Source organism: Euwallacea fornicatus, chromosome 10, assembly GCF_040115645.1.
Source record: "Euwallacea fornicatus isolate EFF26 chromosome 10, ASM4011564v1, whole genome shotgun sequence".
NCBI lineage: Eukaryota > Metazoa > Arthropoda > Insecta > Coleoptera > Curculionidae > Euwallacea > Euwallacea fornicatus.
The window spans coordinates 2,240,977-2,262,731 of NC_089550.1; the positions used below are offsets into that span (position 1 = coordinate 2,240,977).

At 35.4% G+C, this 21,755-nt stretch overlaps 1 protein-coding gene across 5 annotated transcripts in view; it reads left to right on the forward strand.

The window, feature by feature from the left end:
- Positions 1–21,755, forward strand: part of Hr3 (Hormone receptor 3) — a 76,313-nt gene that overhangs the window by 17,814 nt on the left and 36,744 nt on the right. Inside the window, exon 1 of one of the 5 annotated variants that reach the window (XM_066287011.1) lies at positions 15,741–16,047. The exons of 2 other annotated variants lie outside the window; for them this stretch is intronic. The gene's annotated coding sequence lies outside the window, so the exon portion shown is untranslated. Of the gene's footprint in view, positions 1–15,740; positions 16,048–21,755 lie in introns of those variants that run through there. 2 more of the 5 variants (XM_066287017.1, XM_066287016.1) reach the window with 2 other exon arrangements.

Consider the following 21,755-nt stretch of genomic DNA (forward strand, 5'->3'; position numbering starts at 1 on the left):
ACCAAGAGCATTAACGGATTTTTTTAACCCATGAATATCTCGACATCGAGAAGAGTATTAAAATGCATATGTATTAGTAGACATTTTTCGCTTTTAAAGGCTTATTACTAAACTCACTGCACCTGTTAAACTCTCACAAATTGGCTGCCACCGAATTCTTTTTGTAATGATATAGACCCAAATTGCCCTAGATCGTTATAAAATACCAATTAAAATTATTTATTAAGGCTTAATAGATTGTTAGCATAATAAATTTTCTTGTGAATAAAACGAGTGTGACAGTGGCAGCGTTCGATATTCTGTCTACAAAGTTTTACACCGGCGTATAGAGCTAAGCCATTGAATATTGAATTGTTTTCGAGATTTATTAATTAATGGGTGCGTAGAGGGGATAAAAACCGATATTTTACGCAACACTCGGCGACTTCAAAGTGGGTTTTTTCGGTCGACCCTGTACGGGCTCCTTAACGTATGTATGTCGATATATCGGCGGGCAAGTACAGACAGGACGTCGAACGCAAACCAAAAATGAAAGTTTATTAATCAATACAACAATCTCAAAATTAACATAATCACTTTCAAAATTTCGTAATCAAATGAGCGGCATGTGGATGAAAATAAACGAGTAGTAACAAAAGAATTCCTGTTCATAATGGCTCGTGTAAGGAGCCTAAATGGCAATTAGGAGATTATTTGCTTCGGCCTTTTTAGATTCGTTGTATGCGATTTTTTAATACTTTGCCTTGGTAGGATTGAAAAGAGTCTGTGTTCATGGGAATATTGACTTTTTTTAACCAAATTTTAGGTACCAATAAAGCAAGTGCCAACTAGAATTATTACACTGGCAAATGTCAAGTTTGATTGGTCTACAGACGGAACCACAAGTCCCAAGCGATGACGTCACTTGAAAAAATGGGCGAGCAGTCTAAGTATTCCTTAATCTTTGGTTTGACACGCTCAAATTATACACTAATTTTAAGCTCATGTTTTAGAATGCTTAAGCAAAAATTGAAATATATCACGCAATGTAGATCATAAAAATAATATTATGCTTGCAAATGACGTAATTAAATTGATGGATCGCATTATTAAAAGACATAACCTCATTTACCTCAAGACCTCATGGTGAGAATAACCTGTCACACTGCGCATATAAAAACGACAGTGCCATAGATTCCCTAAAACGTGTGTAAAGGGGGAAAAATCGCAAAACTTGCATTTTGAGTTAAGTGCATAACTTAGTTTTAGACCGATGTATTATATCTTAATTTAGGTTCAACTTAGTTGTTGGAGTTTATTTTTAAAATCAGAACTTTCAAAAATTCTCATAGTGGTTTATGAAACTTGAGGGAATTAAGTGAACTTATTTTGCATATTAAGTTTTTTAAAATCTGTTTTATCAAAAAAAAAAAACTAATATGAAACCATGAGATTTGCATCACAGAAAATTATGACGAAAAATAATGAGGTTCGAACGGTTAAACTCGGTTTTATATGGCCCCTCCTCGCTAGGTCCGTAGGTGTCTTTGCACAGGATAAAATGTGTGCAGAGAAAAAAGATGGAATGACAAGCAGATGACCATGGGATAACGCAGATGGCCCCAGAAAGAAACACATGGTTACGTAACTCACGTCGTCGTGGTAGTCTGCAACAGTTTTGTAGAAATTTTAATTTTTTTTTCGCGAAAATTAAACAAAATCCATAAAACCTACGTAACTTCTTAAAAAAATTATTTCAAAAACTAAACTCAAAAAAATGATTTCCTGATTACGCTGGTGTATGACGTATCTCTGGAAACAAATGAAGTCATAAAGTTACCTATTACGGTCCGAATGGTTTACGAAGGTCGCTACGTCATGATAACCCCGTTGAATCGTGCGGTAAATGGTGACGTAGTGGTGTGCCCTTAAATCGGTTTTATCGGACTCCACATGGCGGCCTTCTGTTCAAGAACTAGTGCCAATTTTAACGGAATGCCGGCAATTGCTTGCTACAGCCAATACTTCATGATCAAAGAAAGTAATTTAGTTTTCACATTTTTCTTAACCGAAAATCTGACAACATTGTGACGTTACGCGATATATTTAGCAGTGACAATGACACACTCACAAGCTGCAATGTCATTGGGAGGTCACTCCACCAATTCAAGTTCTTATTGGTTTACTCAAGGGTGAAGTCATGGCGACGTTCCAAATTCTTTCCAGATTGTAATCAAAATTAACGTTTTAAAAAAAAATCGTTTATTTTTGCAATAAATAATATAAGCGTCGTAATAGACAGTATATGGTTGCATATTATACAATGTAAACTAATCTTCTTTCATATCTGAAGATTGTGATGTAAAAGAAATCATTACTTGGACATTGACTAATGATAGTTGTTATTTCTTTTTCAGGTAAGCAGTCTCACATGGGCGATAAACGTCGTGCAAATGTCATGTATGTATACGTAAGTGTATAGTTATGTCTGATTTGGTGGTGTGGCTAAAACACTTTCTAATTCTTTAACAATTTGTTTTGTGAGAGTTTAGTTGATATTTGTCCTGATGCGAATCTGTGGCAAACATGAAAAAGGAGCCTTACGAAAATTTCTGAAAATGTTATACAGTTTTTTTTCTTTTTGCAGTGTGTAATATTACCCTAATAATTGGATATGTGATACGACATACTACATCGCGTATAACATAAGATGTTCTTATGTGTATCTCTGTTCGTCATGACTTGCACGATAGAAGCCTTAAAAAAGACATGTAATCAAATAGTGAAGTAAAACCGAAATAATGTACCTACGTGTACAGGGTGGTTCGTAATGAACCGTCCCATTTTTGTTTAGTTATTGGAGCGTCGACCACTTGTTTTAACTTTCATTAAAACCCGTTCTAACATCTTTTTTAAGTTCTGTGATACTAGGTCCTTTTGAATTTTACTGCCCAGAAAAGAATACTTTTGCTTTTACTTTACTACTAAAATCAGCTGGCACGGCCATAGGGAGAGGTGGAATGGCCGAAGATCCAAAATTAGCATATTATTAAAATATTGGATTATACTGATAGAAAGTTCATTTCAACAATTTTTCTTCCATAGATAGAAACTTCATTCATGGAGAAAGACTAGAGTAAAATCTCTGGTTAAGTCATGAACGAAAATTAAAACTAAGTGAATGTGGATGACAATAGAAATTACGAAGTAATAAATCCCAACTATGACTCCTGAAGGTAATATACATGGCGATTCATTAAAATGATACAAACTAAAACTGAAGATACTGCACGTCAAACTGTGCCGATTGGAGAAAATATGTCTTGTCCGAAACTTGATAGTTTCGGATATACAGGGTATTGAAAATTAAAACTTTAATTAATTTTGTCGGTCATTATCATACAAATTTGCAAAGTCACGTTTTTTACGTGACAAATAAAATATGTGTTACAATTTCCGCGTTGCTAATAGAGGGCACCACTTACAATTAGCATCTCTAGATTTATATGTTTTTGGGCTTATGTAGGAAACTGTGTCCTCTACTCCTGTAAACCCCCAAAAAGAACTTATAAGGTGAATACGAAATTCCGCTCTTAGAATAATTGGTTAGAATTTAAGGGATGTTCAGCGGTCTTTATGACGACGTTCCAATTTGTGTGTAGAACGTAATGGCGATCATTTCGAACAATTTCTGTATTAATAACAATTTTATATTAATTTGAATTACCTCGTTGTCGAATAAATTATCGCTGTCTAATTTATTGTGTATTTAAAGTTGCTGTTGTCCTGTTGTCTATTATTATTTTTTATTTCTTTTCTGTTAAAAATCCGCTTTACTCTTAGATCGTCGATCAATAAAACCTTACTCCGGTTTCCCCATAGCAGTGTGTCAGAAAATGTGAGGTCAGTAGAATGTCAGAAGTACACCAAACCAACTCGATGAAAAAAGCAGCATGCATTACGTCATCATTTTGCAAATAACTGAAAAACGTTGACAGACGCTAAAATGGTCGTAACACATAAAAGTTTTTAAATTGAAAACGCAATTAAAATCTTTAAATTGCGGTGCATCACAAGTAAGTTTTGGGAGATGAAACAGGCCATAACCCCAAAAAATATAACCCTGTAGAGTTTCGCGATCGTCTACTATTATCTCATCATGTAGACCCTAAAGAGTACCTTATGCCCAAAAGTGGAATTGAATAGCTGAAAGAGTTTGGGAGCTATAAGAAATAAATCGAAAAAAATATAAAACTTCAACATCCTGCATTTTCTTAACAAAGCATTTCTCGGATATAGTTCATATAGCAAACTAATACTATTTTTATGCGCAAAATGCGTGGTTAAAATCCTGCTAAAAAAATCCGGCCACCCTGTATTAATCCCGCACCGAATACTTCAATTTTAACACGAGACTCAGCAGTGGATCAAATACTAAAATAATATTTAATCTGGCAAATTTTATAGATTTGCGACAATTTAAACTATCAGTCTTTACAACCCATGCCAACCGATACAATTCAAAGCAATAAAAACGCAATTTGTTATTGTGCCAAGCCTTCAAATCTTGCAACCTTCGAGGAACCATTGACCCATGTGTTTGTAAATTTGATTTAAAGAAACGACTTTTAAATGCGGCCATAGTGGGAGATGAAAGTGGAACCCATAACCGTTAGCTTCATGTCCACGATAGATCATAGATACCAGCAACATTGTTGCATAAGGTTTATTGGCAATTTCGACAAGTTTTTGTCAATACGCATGCACCTATGAAGAATTATCGTCAATAGTGCGACTTGTGCAATGTGAGGTGTCAGAAAGAGCCACACCCAAGGTTTTGCTTCGGGCATGCAGATTAAGTTGCTTCCTCATGCTGCGCTATTGCAATTGACATTTCGGATTTCTCGCCCAATCAGATCCCTATCGATAAAGTATTAATCAAAGTGAAACCAGAGAAAAAAATCTAAAAAAGGAATATCGGGTGTAGTTTATCCAGTATATCTAAGTGATCTAAACTGTTAATTGCCTGAAAAAACGGCATCAGATGGGCGTTACGTAATCCATTGGTGGTACTGCCATTTATCTGCCGATTTCGTTTCGCTAATTATTTATGTTTTACGTCAGTTTTGCAATCAAACGTTGTTTGCCGAATGTTTATGAGTTGTACCTGCCGCCGTTATACAGTGCGTATACTGCGTATGGTACTCTGGGGAATGTAATAATCGTTAATTACGGTGGTGGTACTTTATAAGCTCTATAGACGAAGGAGTCCTAGATGGCTTTATGGCACCCACAAGGTCTTTGGTGCAGTCAGTTAGAACAAATTTTTGTACCAACAACACAGGGTATCCCTAAATGGTTGGACGACCATGCTGTACAGATGTCCGAGGTGCAAATGTAGAATAATTTAATAACAACCAGTGTGATTTAACACAAAAGTTGACGTTCATTGAAGTACCGCGCGTTAGTCACGTATTTTTTTGGTTTTTTGATTTTGCTTTCACTGTAATTACACAAAATATCCGAAAAAGGTAGATGGGGCTGCACTTGATTTCCAAGCCGTTGTCTTCACGAAGCAGTTTGTTTTTAATCACTTAACTTAATTTCGAAAGAGCAAAGATAAATTTCGACACCCTGTATTATAGAAGCGAGACGTTTTACGTAGATATTCTCATCATTTGTGATGAAATCACATTTACCCCTATAAAAAAAAATTACGGTACGTAAAATAGTTTGTAGCGTTTAGGGGGGTGCAGAATACTCGATTTTATGATAAGTTTCTGTTTGTTTCTGGTCAAAACGCTCTGGTAAAGCGGATGGTTGCTTCGAATTATTTGAATCTCACCGTACGGTGCAAATTCGATCCGAGTAGTTTTAAAGATATGAATCAAATCTTGTAGTGCAAAATCAAAGAAGCTGAACTAAGATTTTCTACCGGCCTGCCTATTAGCTCAAAAAGAAGATACTATTCAAACCCGATGTCTATTAACCTGCCATTGTCCATTGTTGCCATCTTATGCAATAGATTCATGATAGACGCCTGTATTACATTATCTGGCACATGATCCTTCTGGTACTTGTTTTACAGATATTTATATTTAAATAAATTTGCTTAAAAAAAAAATATATTGGGCGGGGGGAGGGGGGGCTCCGCCTCAAAATACGTTAATAGCTTAATAACCCTGAATCACTCACGAAATTTGGCTTGCGGACGCCTTCACACGTTTCCGCCTTATTTTCTTCTTTCTTCTCGGGTTTCATAAAAAGAAGCGCACATTTATGGCGAGAGCCACGCGATATGAACTCGTAAATCTAATAAGCACATTCTTTCCAACTCGTTTAATAAACATTTCATCCGGGTGCCAAGCTGCTTTGAGTAATGAGAGACGAAATGAAAAAAAGCCACTCACGGGACGCGAATAAAAATATCTTCGTCAACCTCTTTTGAGGGTGATAATTGCCCTTAATTTGGACGAAAGAATTAATTTTTCAAAATTGGAATCTGCAATACATTGGTCCAATGACTTTCGCTTAAAACTAAAAATTTGACCGTTTTTGTGATTTCTAATTCGTACTTATCCGATATGGATCCCTCCCTCAGTTGCTGAGATATTAAGTTTTTTTATGACAATTTTTGATATTTTCATGGCGTCTCTTAATGAGGGGCTCCGAAATTATGTAAATTTTTTAAAATGTCCAATTAATTATCGACCACATGGCATGAAATCCAAATCAGTAGATTGGAGAGAAAAACAGAAAATAAAGGTTGTTCGAACTGCTATTGTTAGACCAAAATATCGTATAAAAATGATTAATTATTGTATTACGCACCTATCTAAAATCTTCAAGGTACGGCTATGAATTGTATCTTTAGATCATGGAAAGTCCACGTCGAACTCGACAAACCACCGGGGGCATTCGTGAGTCAGTCTTAAAGAACTGTTATAAGACATAAAGGATGTTCTCTCAATAAACGATAATAAAATTGAATAAAGAAAAATTGGGACGCATTTCATTTCCATAATGCAAAATTTATTTTAATTTTCTTAACTAATTTACTGAAGGTAAATATTTTTTACCGAAATTTGCCACTCGGTACTTAGCACGACCGCCGGAGCTGTCTACTGACACAGCCCATGCATTGCTTGTGGTGTTTCTGTTCAAAGTGCAATCATTGATAAAATTGAAAAAAAAGTCAAATTGATTTCGACAAAACATATGATTCTTTATGTACAAACGTCTGAAACTATCTTAAAACAAGAAAATGCTGAACACAGAAAACGGTGTTTTTCAGAGATTCAGAAATTATTATTGTAGGTCTGCAAATATTACCTTCGCCTTCTCGGAAAATGTCTTTCGACACAAATTTCTGGATTTTAAGCGTTCTCGAAAGCTGCCAAAGAGTTAAAAAGTTTTTTTTGAAATTCTGGAGGGATTCCAAGAAAAATTTCACGATAAAAAAAACAATTTTTCATGATTAATTCAAATTATCGCACCAACCTAAAGGCGAGCCAATAAGGAAATTTCCTGTTGTGAAGGGAATCAAATAGGAAGGTGTGTTCTTAATCATAGAGAATTAAATTACCAAGATCGATAAAAAGTGGTTTCGGATACAAAATTGGCCACAAAGAAATAAGAATAATATCTTGGTGAAGATAGCAAGATAATTTATAACAAAAAACATGAATTTATAGAGGATGTAAATCAAATTGGAGCTGATTGCTGTGGAGATTAAAATTAAATATTAACTTGCATTAAGAAAGTGCAGTTTTTATTTTTATCTCGAGAACATAAGTGGATGTCGTTTATGCCACACCAATCAAAATGCTTATTAAGCTTAAGTATATTTGCTCAATACGGACGGTACTTGAAAATTCACTGAAATTTCTTTTGCAAAAGATCCAACTGTACTTTATTATCTCCATCAAACAAGACGTCGAAATTAGCTCGTTGTGAAAGAGAGAAAATTAATGGGTTCAATCTATCCTTTCCGCTTTGCTTACTTTTAACTGCCATCCATTTAAGTATTTTCGGCATTGCAAAAAAGTCATGAAGGGGCTCATTTTAGCACCAAACTGTGCGTGAAATCCGTGAAATATCATTTTTGAGTGTTGGCAAAATAAACCGCGAATTGCATCCGGTGGCAACCATCAAATGGAGTTAAGAGCAATATGACTTAACTATCTAGTAATATGGGTCATCGAACGACATATGCCTTCAGCCCCAATTGGTATTCCTGCGCCGCAAAATGCACTTTGCATGCATATTAAAAATTCCTGAGCTTTACTTCGTGGGATATCGACGTCGCAGAGCTACGTCACGGCGTAAAACATGGCGTCGCCTTGGTAACCCACTGTCGCCTTTGTATGGTTAGTCGGCAAGGCAATGGGTTTTGTTGTAATTTCCCTGGTCAAAAAAGATGAAACTCAGGTCAAAAGACCTAATCTACTTTTTTCGCATTTTTCATCTTTCAAAGCTGCCGGCGATTAAAAGAAACTCATAAAGAAGTTCATTGAAGTTTTGGTATTTTTAGGGTTTACGCAGAAGTAGGTTCAATGAATAAGAGGTAAGTACCGAAAACATTTTTTTTCTCGCGAAAATAAGAATTCTATTCAGTTAATTTCATTAAAAAAAACCTCGTGTGGAGGTTTCAAAATTGTGATACAAAGTCGACAACAAATAATCGAAAACAAATTCGCACACTCACACAGGTATATTATACATTTAAATGGGAGGGCAAAGACCGAACTTTCACGTAAAGTTCACATTAAATTTCGTGTTCCTTTATAACCACATCGGATAATAAATTACATATCATTAAAAAAAAATCTTTGTAGCGAGATAGAGTGAGAAGAACGTATACTCATACATGTGGAACCATTTTTTCCCAATCGTCCGGTCCACGTCGGGTTCTCACGGTTTTTGTCTGAGAGTACAGTTTTGCTACCCCATAATTTACGTTGCATAAGAATGGTTAAATTCGATACAAAGCAAACAGATGCGATGGATCGTCGAAGACATATGGTACCTAACTGGATTTTTTAGATTGAAATACGAGGAAGCCGATGAGAAACACCCGCTACCTGATGCGGTACCTGTGGGGAGTCTATCGATCAAGGTGCAATCGAGTCTTTAGTATTCACTGCTTCGCGATTAAAAAAGATTCGGAACAGAGCTAAGATAGATTCAGTCCCACTTTCCGCACGCCGTGCGGTTACGGGAACCGAATATTAACGCATAACGTTTTTTTTTTTAAATAAATATCAAAAATTTAGAAAGAAAAGGATTACAATTTGGAAATCCCCAGCGAGGGTCATTTACGGTTTTGACGTGTCCAAAAAATATGATTAACTTCCAAATTCAAAATAACATCTAGCTAAAATTCCTCAAATTTATCTAAAATGTCTGAGCCATCTTGAACCAACCAAAATGTTTTCTTATCTTCTCTAAATTTAATCGTCTCTAGAAAACTTTCTTAGAATCTGATAATCGTGTTCTTATTAAGTGGAAGAATTAAGACGGGAGTGTAACAATTAAATTTTCAATTTCTTAATTCACACTGGTTGTGACACTTTTGCTGGTCCTAAAATAGGCTACAAAAAATTGCTATTAACTATGCGAAATGCCGAAATTCGCCCGCGCACAAACATTCGCATTCGAGTAGGTATATAATTAACCAGAGGTGGTTAACCCAGGTAAAACGCTAGTGCGAGCAAATTATTTTGGACGTTGACCTATATTTGTCAAGTTAGCACTCTGTCTAGCCGGATTCTCTTTATTTAAAACCTGTCCTAGGTCTACGTCACTCTTAGCGTCCATGTTACAACCAAATCCGCTTGGATTTCGACAAGTTGAAGTAAGTAGCGGACAATGCTTAAGCTAAAGGTTGTTTACTCCCATTGGGACAAATGTCTCACGTATTAAACCAAACATAAACTGGTTAGTTCACGTCAGGTCGGGCTAGAGTACCAGTTTTGTTATAAAACCTCCAAAATATGAGCTAGCAATTTTTACTTCCTGATATCCTGTGATAGAAGCCAAAAAATAGAAAAAATGGGAAATAACAAAACCTTAATTGGAAAACCTTTTTTTAATTCGATTCGAGCTTAAAAAACCAAATTATCTGAAATTCAAACTAAAAATTTAAATATAGCAAACTCACAAGGGGATCAAAAAATGAAAAATCACAAGTCAGAGATATCAATGAATTTTGCGATATAAATTTAAAGAAAACGAAGCAAAAAAAATTCATTTCTATCAGTAAATTATGGGTCGAAAGAGGGAAAAATGACGAAAAATGCTTTCTAATTCGAGTCACAAATTCTCAAATTGCGGACAAAAATCTAAATTCCACTACCGTTTGCTGTCAGACAGGCTCAAAGTGATATATTGGATAACGAAATTGGGATATGATCCGATTTTTTAGAGACTACAGACCTTTGGTCAGCAGACGCTTCGTGGAGTGCTTAATTGGCATAAAGGCAGACGTGCGTGCGCTGCCTGCGTCACCGATTTTACATCAGCCAACAAAGAAGTCTGATGGATCGCGAGAATGCAAAGATGAACCCTAATTCGACTCAAAGCCGTTTCTTTGATGAATATCTCTCTCAACTTCACGTGAAGTAACTTACAGCCAAAGGTGATCATCATATTGTCTCTGTCAATTGCGAAGGTGTTTCACGCAGCTGCCCTTGCCTCAACTGCTGGTTAAACTTTAAAGTCATTTTGAAAAACAGTTCGTGTGTCGGTTAGTTCTTGCCTGACGGATGGCGCTCCCTGACGGGATATTGACGAACCATCCCTAAGCTGTCGGTGACTGTTCAGTCTATAGCTGTTCCAATCCAAGTTTCAAAGTACTTTTCAAAAGTGTTTGATAACAAATCCCGGTTACCTTGGAGTCGTTTCGAGCAAATTTTCAAATTTGCGTAGAGTCTTTCCCCACTCAATAACTACTTAGCAAAGCGTTTAATTTATAACCGAAACTAAGGCCTCATCACTGTCGCATATGTGCGAGGATGCATGCGATTAATCTAACCCAAGTGTAATTCTGAGACTGAGCTTATAACTCAACTGCACTCTCGAGACACTTTCCACGTTATAAATGATTATATTTACGGCTACCAAGTGATTTAAACTTTTCGTGTAAATCTTGACGATAATATTTAAAAGTAGGCCAATTAGTCTTTTGAATTGCAATTGCATTACACGCTCCCTATTCTCCGAATAGCAATAATATTCCTATACAAAATTGAAAAAACAAACTTCTGAAAAAAGTAAAGTAATCTAGAAATGTGTCTACGCCACAGTGTCAAAGTTGTCAATCAGACGCATTTGTTTTGATAATAGAAACCAGGCGTGGTGCACCACCGAACCAAGTGGTCAATTTCATTTTGCTCTTGGCCATATGTCACATGTGCCGAACAGCCGAGATTGTATCTTTAATGTCATAAAAGTGCGGTTTGACGAATCGGTACTGCTTTTCTGTACGGCGATTATGGTAATGGTACCAGTATTGATTCGCGATTGTCAGCCATAGATACGAATGAGGAACGACTTAAAATGCATTTTATGGTTTATGTAGCTTTTCGTGAAGTAGGTACTGTAAAGTGATTTGTTTATTGCCGACATCAATCGAAGTAATTTCTTTGAAGAGTTCGACAAATTCCGCAGTAGTACTGAAAATAAACCTTAACTTGTAAGAGCCTAAAGAAAAGTTCACAATTTTCACTTCTCCGTTAGTCATAAACTTGGTAATATAGAACCAAGCCTATACACTTAACAGCGGAGTATTGGTTTAACAAGACGTTGATATACACTCAGCCAAAGGCTATCTTTACTCCATCGTCTATTATCTTTATATAAGAGTAACACTTGTTATTACGTAACTTTTATTATCCATTATTACCGTTCCCTTCTAAGATCATCCTGTTTAATTGGACCGCGAAGAATTTAATAGCGCTGGCACTAGAAAAAATTATTCTGAACGCTTAGCGATTGCTCGAATAGAGATTGGAAGGCAAATTATTATCTTTCGTGCAAATTCAAATGAAATAAACAATAACTACCAGTTTCTGAATCAACGAGTGTATTAATGAAGAGGATTAATGACCGAGACAGAAACGCCCGATAAATGTCAGGTGCTGGTGACGTCATTATAGGTCACGTGATAGATGCATGATGTGCATATCTGTTCCATATTGTATTTTTAGAATATGTACTGTTCTTCAAAGATCTTGCTTGAACACAGGTTCTATCTGCAATGATTGGATGACCACATTTCATTATAACATTTGAAATAAAAATTTATCTTCAGATTTTGTTCCGTCTTTAACATTTTTATTCACATATTGAAATCAGGTTCGGGAAAGTATCACAAAAAATTGAAAACTTTCGAATAAACAGGGCGTTTGAAAGGTTGATACAAAAATTAATGAGTTGAAAGTAGAGCCAAAAATGGTTAAAAAGGTTCCTGTGACATTGACCCGACGGAGCGCCACTAAAGAGATACGGCCCTCCAAAGGGGCCCTATCGTGTGGATATTTTTTAAAATGACCTTTTTTCTGATTAAGACAATGGCATGAAAATTGTAGGTTGTAATCATGCCATAAGGATCTTTAATTATCATAAGTTTCATCAAAACCGATTATAACTAAAGATAGTTTTCTAATTACTTTTGACAGAAATTTTGCGAATTGTTTTTACTCTTTTGAATTATCATGTAAACAACATTACTTTTTAATGAATTAGACTTTTTTGAAGAAAAAAATTTCTATTCTTTGTTCGAAGCCTGGGTAGTTTTGCAAATCACTGACACAACGAAACGGTCACCATCGAGGACACCCTGTATGTGAAAATGTGTCACTGTTCCGACTCAGACGTTATTTAAAAAATAATTATATCTGACTGAACCACGCAGAATTCGAAAAATTTGTTCTTGAAAATAGTTGAATTTGTTAAAAAATAATGTTACCTGCTCGATAAAGCAAATGGATAAAAAAAATTAGGAACATTTCTCTTAAGGGTAGTTAGAAAACTACCCTTGTAATACGATTATTACCGGCAATTTGCATTCCATTATATTAATCAGAACAAGTTTTTTTGAATTGAAAGATTTAAAAAATGTATCCAAGTGGTAGGAGCCACTTGGAGGGCCACATCTCAGTAACGGTACGACGTAGGGCCAGTGTTTGCGGGGACTTTTTCGCCATCTTTGGCTCTACTTTCACATCCGTAAGTTTTGTACCAATTTTTTCAAAAACTCTGTATCTTTATGCGGGGCGCCCCAGATCAAAGTGTTGATATTTTAATTGCAGGTTCTACTAGTAAATTGAGTATTTCTTTTGCATGTGCCGATTTTTGAAGAAACAACTTGTCAGAATCGTTTAAGTATATCAAAATTTCGTTAATTCCCTTCGGAAAAGTTTCGCCGATCCAATCTCTTCCATATGCATTTTATACCGAATTTGGCATTAACTCGGGTATACCTATAGATGCCTTATTACATCTGATGCAAATTTGAGAAAATCCCCTTGTCTTGCGAGCAATTGCAAGACTAACGACCAACCATCAGGCACAAATTGTCGTCTTTATAGCCCGCGGGAAGCATTAAAAAAGCTGTTTTAGCCATTTGTCTGGCGAGTTGTTAACCTATGCCGAACACCAACCTCTCCATCTCTCCTCTCAAGTTGAAATGTTCAGGTACTCGCATATATGGGCACCGCCGTTATTGCGTAATATCAACTCGCCTTTATATGGAATTAATTTGATCGTTATTTATTTGATTGAAAATGCGTTCCAATTCCCATTTGTTTGCGTCTTACACACGCGTTTTAAGCCGCATTTCGCACCTGCCGCTTGTAAACATCATCAGAGTTTCAATATTCGAAACTGCCCATGTGGGTACTACCCAACCTTGCTGCGGTTAGAGGAGAAAAAAAAAAAACCCTCTACAACGCTACTTCAGGCCCTGTAAAAGTACCGTTTTGGGTTCATATCGGATCGTTATTGTGACGTTGATGATGGTTTTTGGTAATATCGAAGTAACTTGGTACCTTCTCGTCTCGTCTGAAGAATGTAATTATGATGCAATACTCGCATTAATCTCACACCATCTGTTAAATGCGCGCTTTTATCACTGCAATTAAACACTGGGCTGCAATAAAAGTGCGAAAATAATGCGAAAATGGGTCATACTGATTGTATCTTTCTGCAAAATTGCGTTGTTACGCAAATTCAAAAATAACAATTACATACATATGCAGAGCCATAACCGTGGTCATTGTTTTTGTATTATAAGGAAAATGAGACTTATTAAGGACTTTCGAATTATTCAAACGTAAGCGGTAGCATTGTATGGTTTCTTAAGTGAGAAAAATACCTTAAAGTTTTAAAATTCAAATATTCTTCACTCAGAATCCTTACGGCAAACACTTGAACAAATTTTAGTTCATGGAAACAGAAGCACAATGGTTTTAAACACCTTCTATAAGTTCAATTCAGTACAATTCTTTAAGTGTGCCATAACCAACCGAAACCGACAAATTTCGGCAACCATTAATCATTCTACAGAGTCTCCAAAGCCCCACTGCCAAAAACAAACCTTAAATTGCACCACAAACATGCGTTTTGCCCCATTTTGGTGCATCCCTTTATGACATCTCTATAAAAGTTTATTGTTGGTGGTTCGGCCTAGAATGACATAAATTGAAGTCAACTGTTCCTTGATTTATTGACGTAGAATGGGTTCCATTTTCTTAGAACTTTGTTATATCATGGGTTAAAGTGAAATTTTTTTAGTTAATGTACCTTCTGTGGAAGAATTTAGTATATTGTGGCAATAAATCATTGAAAATACACAAATTTAGTTGCTAATAATTATTTTCCGACATTTTGTTTCCTTCGATACGAGCAAAATAACAAGGGCTAAACTGTAATTCATGATTCTCAGCAATCCAGTCGTATCACGAAAGTTGTGTGTTTAGGAACCCAACGAAATAATTTTTATTTATTATTTATTATATATGTTTTATTTATTTTTAATTTGAAAATTTCAATTGACATATCCGACGATATCAGAAAATTTAGTAAAAAGTTATTTCTTGTTACCTTTAAAAGACCATTTAAAGGTATATTTTAAAAAAATTGCCACTTTGTGATTTTTGCTTTTTGACTTCAACGTCGCCGTACTGTCTGACCCAAAATCCAAGTTTGCGGGCAACCATCATTAATGTTATTTTCTAAATACGGTCCTGGATTTTTGAATTGTATTCTAAAATTCCCTTTTATTCGAGCTACCATTGTCTTGCGCACAAAAAGCCCCCCTACGCAATTAAGGATGCTTCAATTTTAAATTTTATACGATATCGTAAAACTTTCGTACTTAAAATTTTTGCCTCGCACCATTTTTATAAAAATCCACCGTTACCACACATATTTCGGACCCTGTACGTAGCTACTTCCAGAGAACATTTAAAGGAAAATAAATAAATAAAAAAAAAACAGAACGTAGAATTTTTAATTAAATTTTTCGCAAGAAATATAACGACGGAATTAGAATAACCGATGAATGATAACTGAGATGAAGGAAAAAAAGTGAAGAAACAGCGTTTTATTGGCACAACAAAATTGCGTAAATTCTAAATTTTTGAGTTATTTTGAGCACCAACAAACTCAACGAAAAAAAAAAACAATCTCCGTCCTGCGCCCATGGCCACTTTCTACTTCTGTTCAGCTGTCTAGCAATGGTGGTTGTTCACAAGACTGATCAGTTATCCGCAAGACTCCGTCGCGGTGATGTTGCGCTTGTGAAGCCCCCTTAAGGCCCACTGTCCAATACGAGCGGTCGTCGTCGATGAGGTGAACGAACGCGCACTCTTCACCAATTTTTACACTCGACGACGGAAAATAATTTTCGGGTCCTCATCACGGTTTTCGACCGAGAAAAACATGGAATACTACAGGAAATTCACTGTTAAATGCGTGGTGATTTGCGACTTGGTGATTGTTTTGTGAAGTGTCTCAAGTTTTCAATTGGATTAACCCTTTTTCAGTCAAGAGTGTCAACCGCAGGTTTGTCTAGCTCAAAACTGTTCAAACCCATGATAAAAGCAATTTGTTATCGAGCTTGATTTATACAGATTTTTTTTTAATACACGTTGTACATAGTGACCTTTAAAAAACGCTACGAATTTTGTACGGTCATGTCTTGGAAGCCCGGTAAAAACGTTAAAATAAGACACTACTGATTCTAAAAACAATTATTAGTACATATAGTATTATACTATGTATTAGTAACGCAATAGTTCTAAGAGAGTACATGCAAGAAACCTTGTTTTAAATTAGTATTATTATTATTATTTAAAATGAACTCGATTTGCGATGGCCACGTTGCAGTCCAGACTTAAATCCGATGGATTAGTTTAATTAGAGTTAGGTGGAGCAATTTGTTTACAAACCACTACAAATTCGTGGCGTTAATTACTTTAAAAAAATTAATTGTAAAAAACTGGAATCATCTGCATCAAAGTCAACTAGATTCTGTAATTGGAATGTGAATAACATCTGCTCAATTTGAAGACGGCCTTACATGCAGCCTTTTTAGTTCTTTTAAAATGTTTTAAAATAATAGTTAAAAAAATATATAAAACGAGGTTCTTTGCAGGTATCCTTGTAGGAATATTGGGTTAGCAATACATTTCAAAGCCGAACCTACGTGTAAATTTTTTTTCATTGATATAATTTGAGGATTTTTACCGTTTTTTTTTATGGCCCACTGTGTAGTTCTTGCAAATTGCTAGTTCTCATGGTTTTTCTTCAACAGATATGATCGGTTAGTCTGACACACTTTATGTGTGGATTGTCAGTATTCAATGTGCGACAAAAGTGCCGTTATTAATTCAGTTTTAGTTGTAATGCCTGTGGATGACGTTTTAAAAATTGCGTTGGTGTGCCCACTGACTGTTTGCATTGCTAATTTGCATTGGGTTATTCTCTCCAAAGAGCTTTTATTGTAATATACTATCGTAAATGTAAGAGAAAATAATATAATGCATATTGAAATATAGCACAGTTATGCAAGCGTTCAAATTCGCCAAAATTGTCCTTTTAAATAGATTTTTATTTAAATACGTAGATTCTATGTTTAACTATATTTTCTCAAGGATTTTTCTTACTGAAACTGCAAATATAAAATTTTCGGACAAGACTAAAATTTAAAAAAAAATTCTCTGTATGTTCATAAGTTGTCTTTTGATGCGTCATGACATTCTGTCCCTAATGCAATTTGAACGTATCTGTCAAAATATAGCTGTAATTTAGACATGTAAATCCTGTACGCTGACTCTTTTTTTTTAGTTCTGTAAATTTGGTCCTATTTTCTCTTTTTGCTATACGCACCTCGTAACCTACATAATTTCACGTCATAATTCATGTGTCATATAAATAATGAGGTTTATCTGAGGAGAACTTAAATTGGTAATTAATTAAAAATTAATAAATACGGCATGATACAACTTGCTATAAAAAAACTTGAGTTCTAAAGTGGTCGATATATCAGTTTTGACGTTTCCAACTTTTTTAGATTGCATTCATAGCTAACTTTCCAGAAACTTCCTTTTCTAAATAAATAGAATTAGCACAGATTAACACGTAACGAACATTCCTGAAAGTTTACAAATAAAAATTGGTTGAAAATATGAAAATTCATTATGACGTCCATGGGAAAAATACGTTTCTTCCAACGGACTGAAAAGGCTGTCTTTTAATGATACGAAACAAGCTGTAAAGTGTCACTTTTAATGCTTAGGCAACAAAGCAACCCCTTTATGGCTTAGGCATTGAAAAGTTTTTCAGTTACTGCAAATTTGATAGATAAACTGCAGTAAAAGTTTGCCGCCTCACCTTACTTCATGAATATCGCTACTTGTGAAACGAATAATTAATGTGTGTATATTTTATATTCTAAACGATATGGAAAAATCGGGCAACAGACTTTGATTCTTCGTAAAAATCTTCTGTCCATAATGGGTGTTTACAGGGAATTTGTCGTAAGGAGTAACTGTTACTTTGATGTTGACGACGACCACGGGACGTGCTATAAAGGATTTCAATATTAGATCATAGAATTCGCATTAAGAGGAAGAATAGACCGAAGAAGAGAAACCTTCAAACTCTCACCCATCTGACAAAGGATCAGCATCAGGCGAGAATCAAATTTTGAGAACTCCCGTATAATCCTCTTTATGAGACACTTGAATGCCTTATCTGAGGGTGGAGACACAATAAGCCACAATACCAATCCCTTCTCAAGCATCATCGATCGAATCCCCAATAAATCGCCAAACCAAAGTAGCAAGACGCGTTTGCTTTATCGCAGCATAACGATTACATATAGACTATTACATAATGGTCTGTGTATACACATTTGCATGGTATTTACATTATCAATATGACACCGTTCGTATCACATAACATAACACTAACAACGGTTCCTGGCATGGAATGGAGCACAACGGAAGGGATTACGTTCAAACAGGTTGAGGTAGGCGAATTAGATATTATTCCGACGAGATATCCCATTTCTTGACGACTAGGAAGCGAAATTTGAGGATTTAGATCGGATGAAAGACAAGAGTTAAGAACAAATAATAAGCGAGTTCTTGAACTTTTATATCTAATTATAACCACCGCCTACACTGTAAATCTTAATTACTACTTGCAACATTAGAAAGAAAATCAACGATGTTTCAGCAACATTTCGGAATTTTATGGTTTTTACCTCTTCAAGGTTCAGGGAGGGTCTATTCAACTCGTAATTCCATCATTGAACTGCGATTAGATTGGAATAATTAGATATATATATTGATTGTGGAAATTCTTTTAAAAAAATCTGTGCTGTGCGTGAAACATCCATGAAGGACAACGGATTATGATACCTAAGGGCCAAGCTTTGAGCAAAACTTCCAACTTTTGTTTACACGGAGCCGTAAACAGAAACATTCCCTTTAAGGCCCCTCAGGGCCTCGCTGTTTTATCGATTACTTGTCGGTCTGACGACGTCGAAAGTGCACTGCTATCCAGAAACGTTAGAAAGTTTCCAGAGAGTTTGCCTTAACTGTTTTTCTTTAGTCGATCGCAACATGAACTCCTATAAACACACGAAACTAGTTCGTCGGGCCAGTTTACATGCTGAGAATAGCTCGTTTATGGCAAGGAAACATGATTCCGAAAGGAAAATTTCGAAGGAAGTTCTTGAATCTGGGTGTTTGGATCATTAATATTTAGGAGCAGTTTTTTAATGCTGATGCTCTAGGGAATTATTGAAGTCGATGCACCGCAAATTGGATCTAGCGATGCTCTTCTAGAGATGTCGTTCAAGAGGGTTTAAGCACGGTTTTTCAATCGACTAGCGTATGTGCTGTTATTGTTAATGTCCTCGTAAGCGGAACTATCTGTTTTCTAATGCGCAGTTAAAAGCTAATATGTGGGCAAATACGTCTAACATTGAGATAACTTACCAGGTGACAATTTCGGCATGGAGAAATGGCAATTTTGATGTGATGCGCAAAATGGAAGAACCCTTTTCGTCAACCCCTCTTCTCCGAGTGAAACCCTGAAAATTATAATGACGCAGTCAATACAGAATTTTTTTTAATTTTTGAAATACGCCGTGCTCTCTCATCTAGACAGAGCCTCAGATTATAGAAAGAAATTGTTAATACCCCGCGGAGATGAATTGAACAAATTTAATTTAAAGCACTCCATGCTAAGAACGAGTCTTATTAGCACTACCGGTTTAGGAACCTTACATTTTTTCAAAACTTGTTGAATTTACAACGTTGTCAAATCATAACTAACTACGGGATCACAAGAGTCACCTCACAGAAAGAGATCTTCTGTGTGAACTACGCCTGAAGTAAATAATAGTCAAATGAAAATTATCTTCTTGCTTCGTGTCATTTCTTGTACCGGTCGATTAAACAACCGAGCCTTAGTCATCGTTGTATTTAAATTAATTTCGTGTTGTTTAAATTTGTGTCCACATAGTTATTTGCTGCCTCAGGTGGAAAAATAGCAAATTTAGGTACCTCATCGATATTTACACTTTACAGCATGTTTTGCATGATTATAATGTCACTTTTTCTGTCAATAAGAGAAAAATCATTTTTTCCGCGTTCCCCCTTTAGGATCATAGATATTACTAAGCAAATTAAAAAAAAAATTCATTCCCGCACCTTTTGGTGCTCTTTTTTCACATAAAAATCCACTCAAAACTACTTTGGGGATTCATGAGAAGCAACAAAGATCTTCGCTTTTGGATTTCCCATGGAAAAATTGCCTATTTCTCCTAAAAACGAATTATTAAATCCACCATTTTCCATAATAAATGAACATTGTTGACACACATTTACCTGGTTTTTTGTTTACGTCCGACAATTGCAGTGTAACAGCCGCTACCTTGAGAAGTTCATTAACCACAGAGTTTATACTATTTTTAGTTTTGCAACCTGTACAACGTTACAACATCAAAAGGGAAAGCGACATTTTTAATATGAAAACGCAAATTTCGTATACCGTAAGACTTGAATTGCGTTAATTTTTTTTTCTGCGAGCCATGTTGGCAAATTGCCGGCATTGTGACAATTTTTCGCGACCTACCTGGCGAATAACACTAACGGTCTTGTAACGAAACTTCTACAAATAGATGTGACCTATAAAAACTACACTTGCTTTTGCCGAAACAAGTGTAGTGTAGCATATTAACGGCTTTAAAGATAAATAAATGGCTTTGTCTCCTCATTACAAAGTTGTATATATAGGCATGCATACATAATATGCTTAAAAAAGTTTTTAAAACGTTAATTTTTAAACGTTTACGCTCTATTTGAAAATAGATTAAACATAAGTAGAATTTGGTTAATTAACCCAAATTTCACTGATAAAAACATTAGAAAGACTCATTTATCTTGAAGCAAAGAAGAAAAAAACAAAGATAATTATTTGTCTAAATTTCATCTGAACACGTACGGATATAGATATCCGGAGAAATCCGAAATGCAAAATAATATTCGTAGTATTTCGAAATTTCATGGATTTTTCTGTACTCATGTAGGGACTTCTTCTAATTTCAATGTCTTTAACGCTTAATTAGTCCTCAGCTTGACGTCCACTAAAATGTTTCAATCTCTTACTTTTGTTAAGATCCTAGTAGCTGAATTTGGAACGCCTGTACGAGTGAAAACCAATAGATTTTTTCTGACAAATATTTCTGGCATTTATCTGTTAAAATCACAAAGTATTTTTTCCATAAAGGAAGTCGGAAACACGTCTCTCATGGATACCATACTGCAGAAAAGGGATTTTTAGGAGAAAAGGAGGATTGATTATTCAGAGACATTTCCTAAGTTTCTTAGAAAAACCCCAAATTTCATTTCGAAGTATGGAATTCCCTGTTGTATCTTAATTTTGCGTACATAAATTAGTTAGAGAAATTCATATTTCAACGATACAAACGTAAACTACGATTACTGTGATTGCCATTTCAAAACAAGAGAAAAAAACCAATATAATTACTTGTTCTGGAATTGATTAATATTCCTATACTCTTCAAACATAAAACTATTCCTATGGCAGTCTTCCTTAGTATCCGTCTGTTGGAACTAGAAGGTTGTTTTAACGTCAAAAATGCGAATTTTCACGAAAATACAAGGAAAACTAGTTGTTTCTATATTTAATTTAATACAAATGGATTAAGAACTAGATGGATTAAGAACTAAATT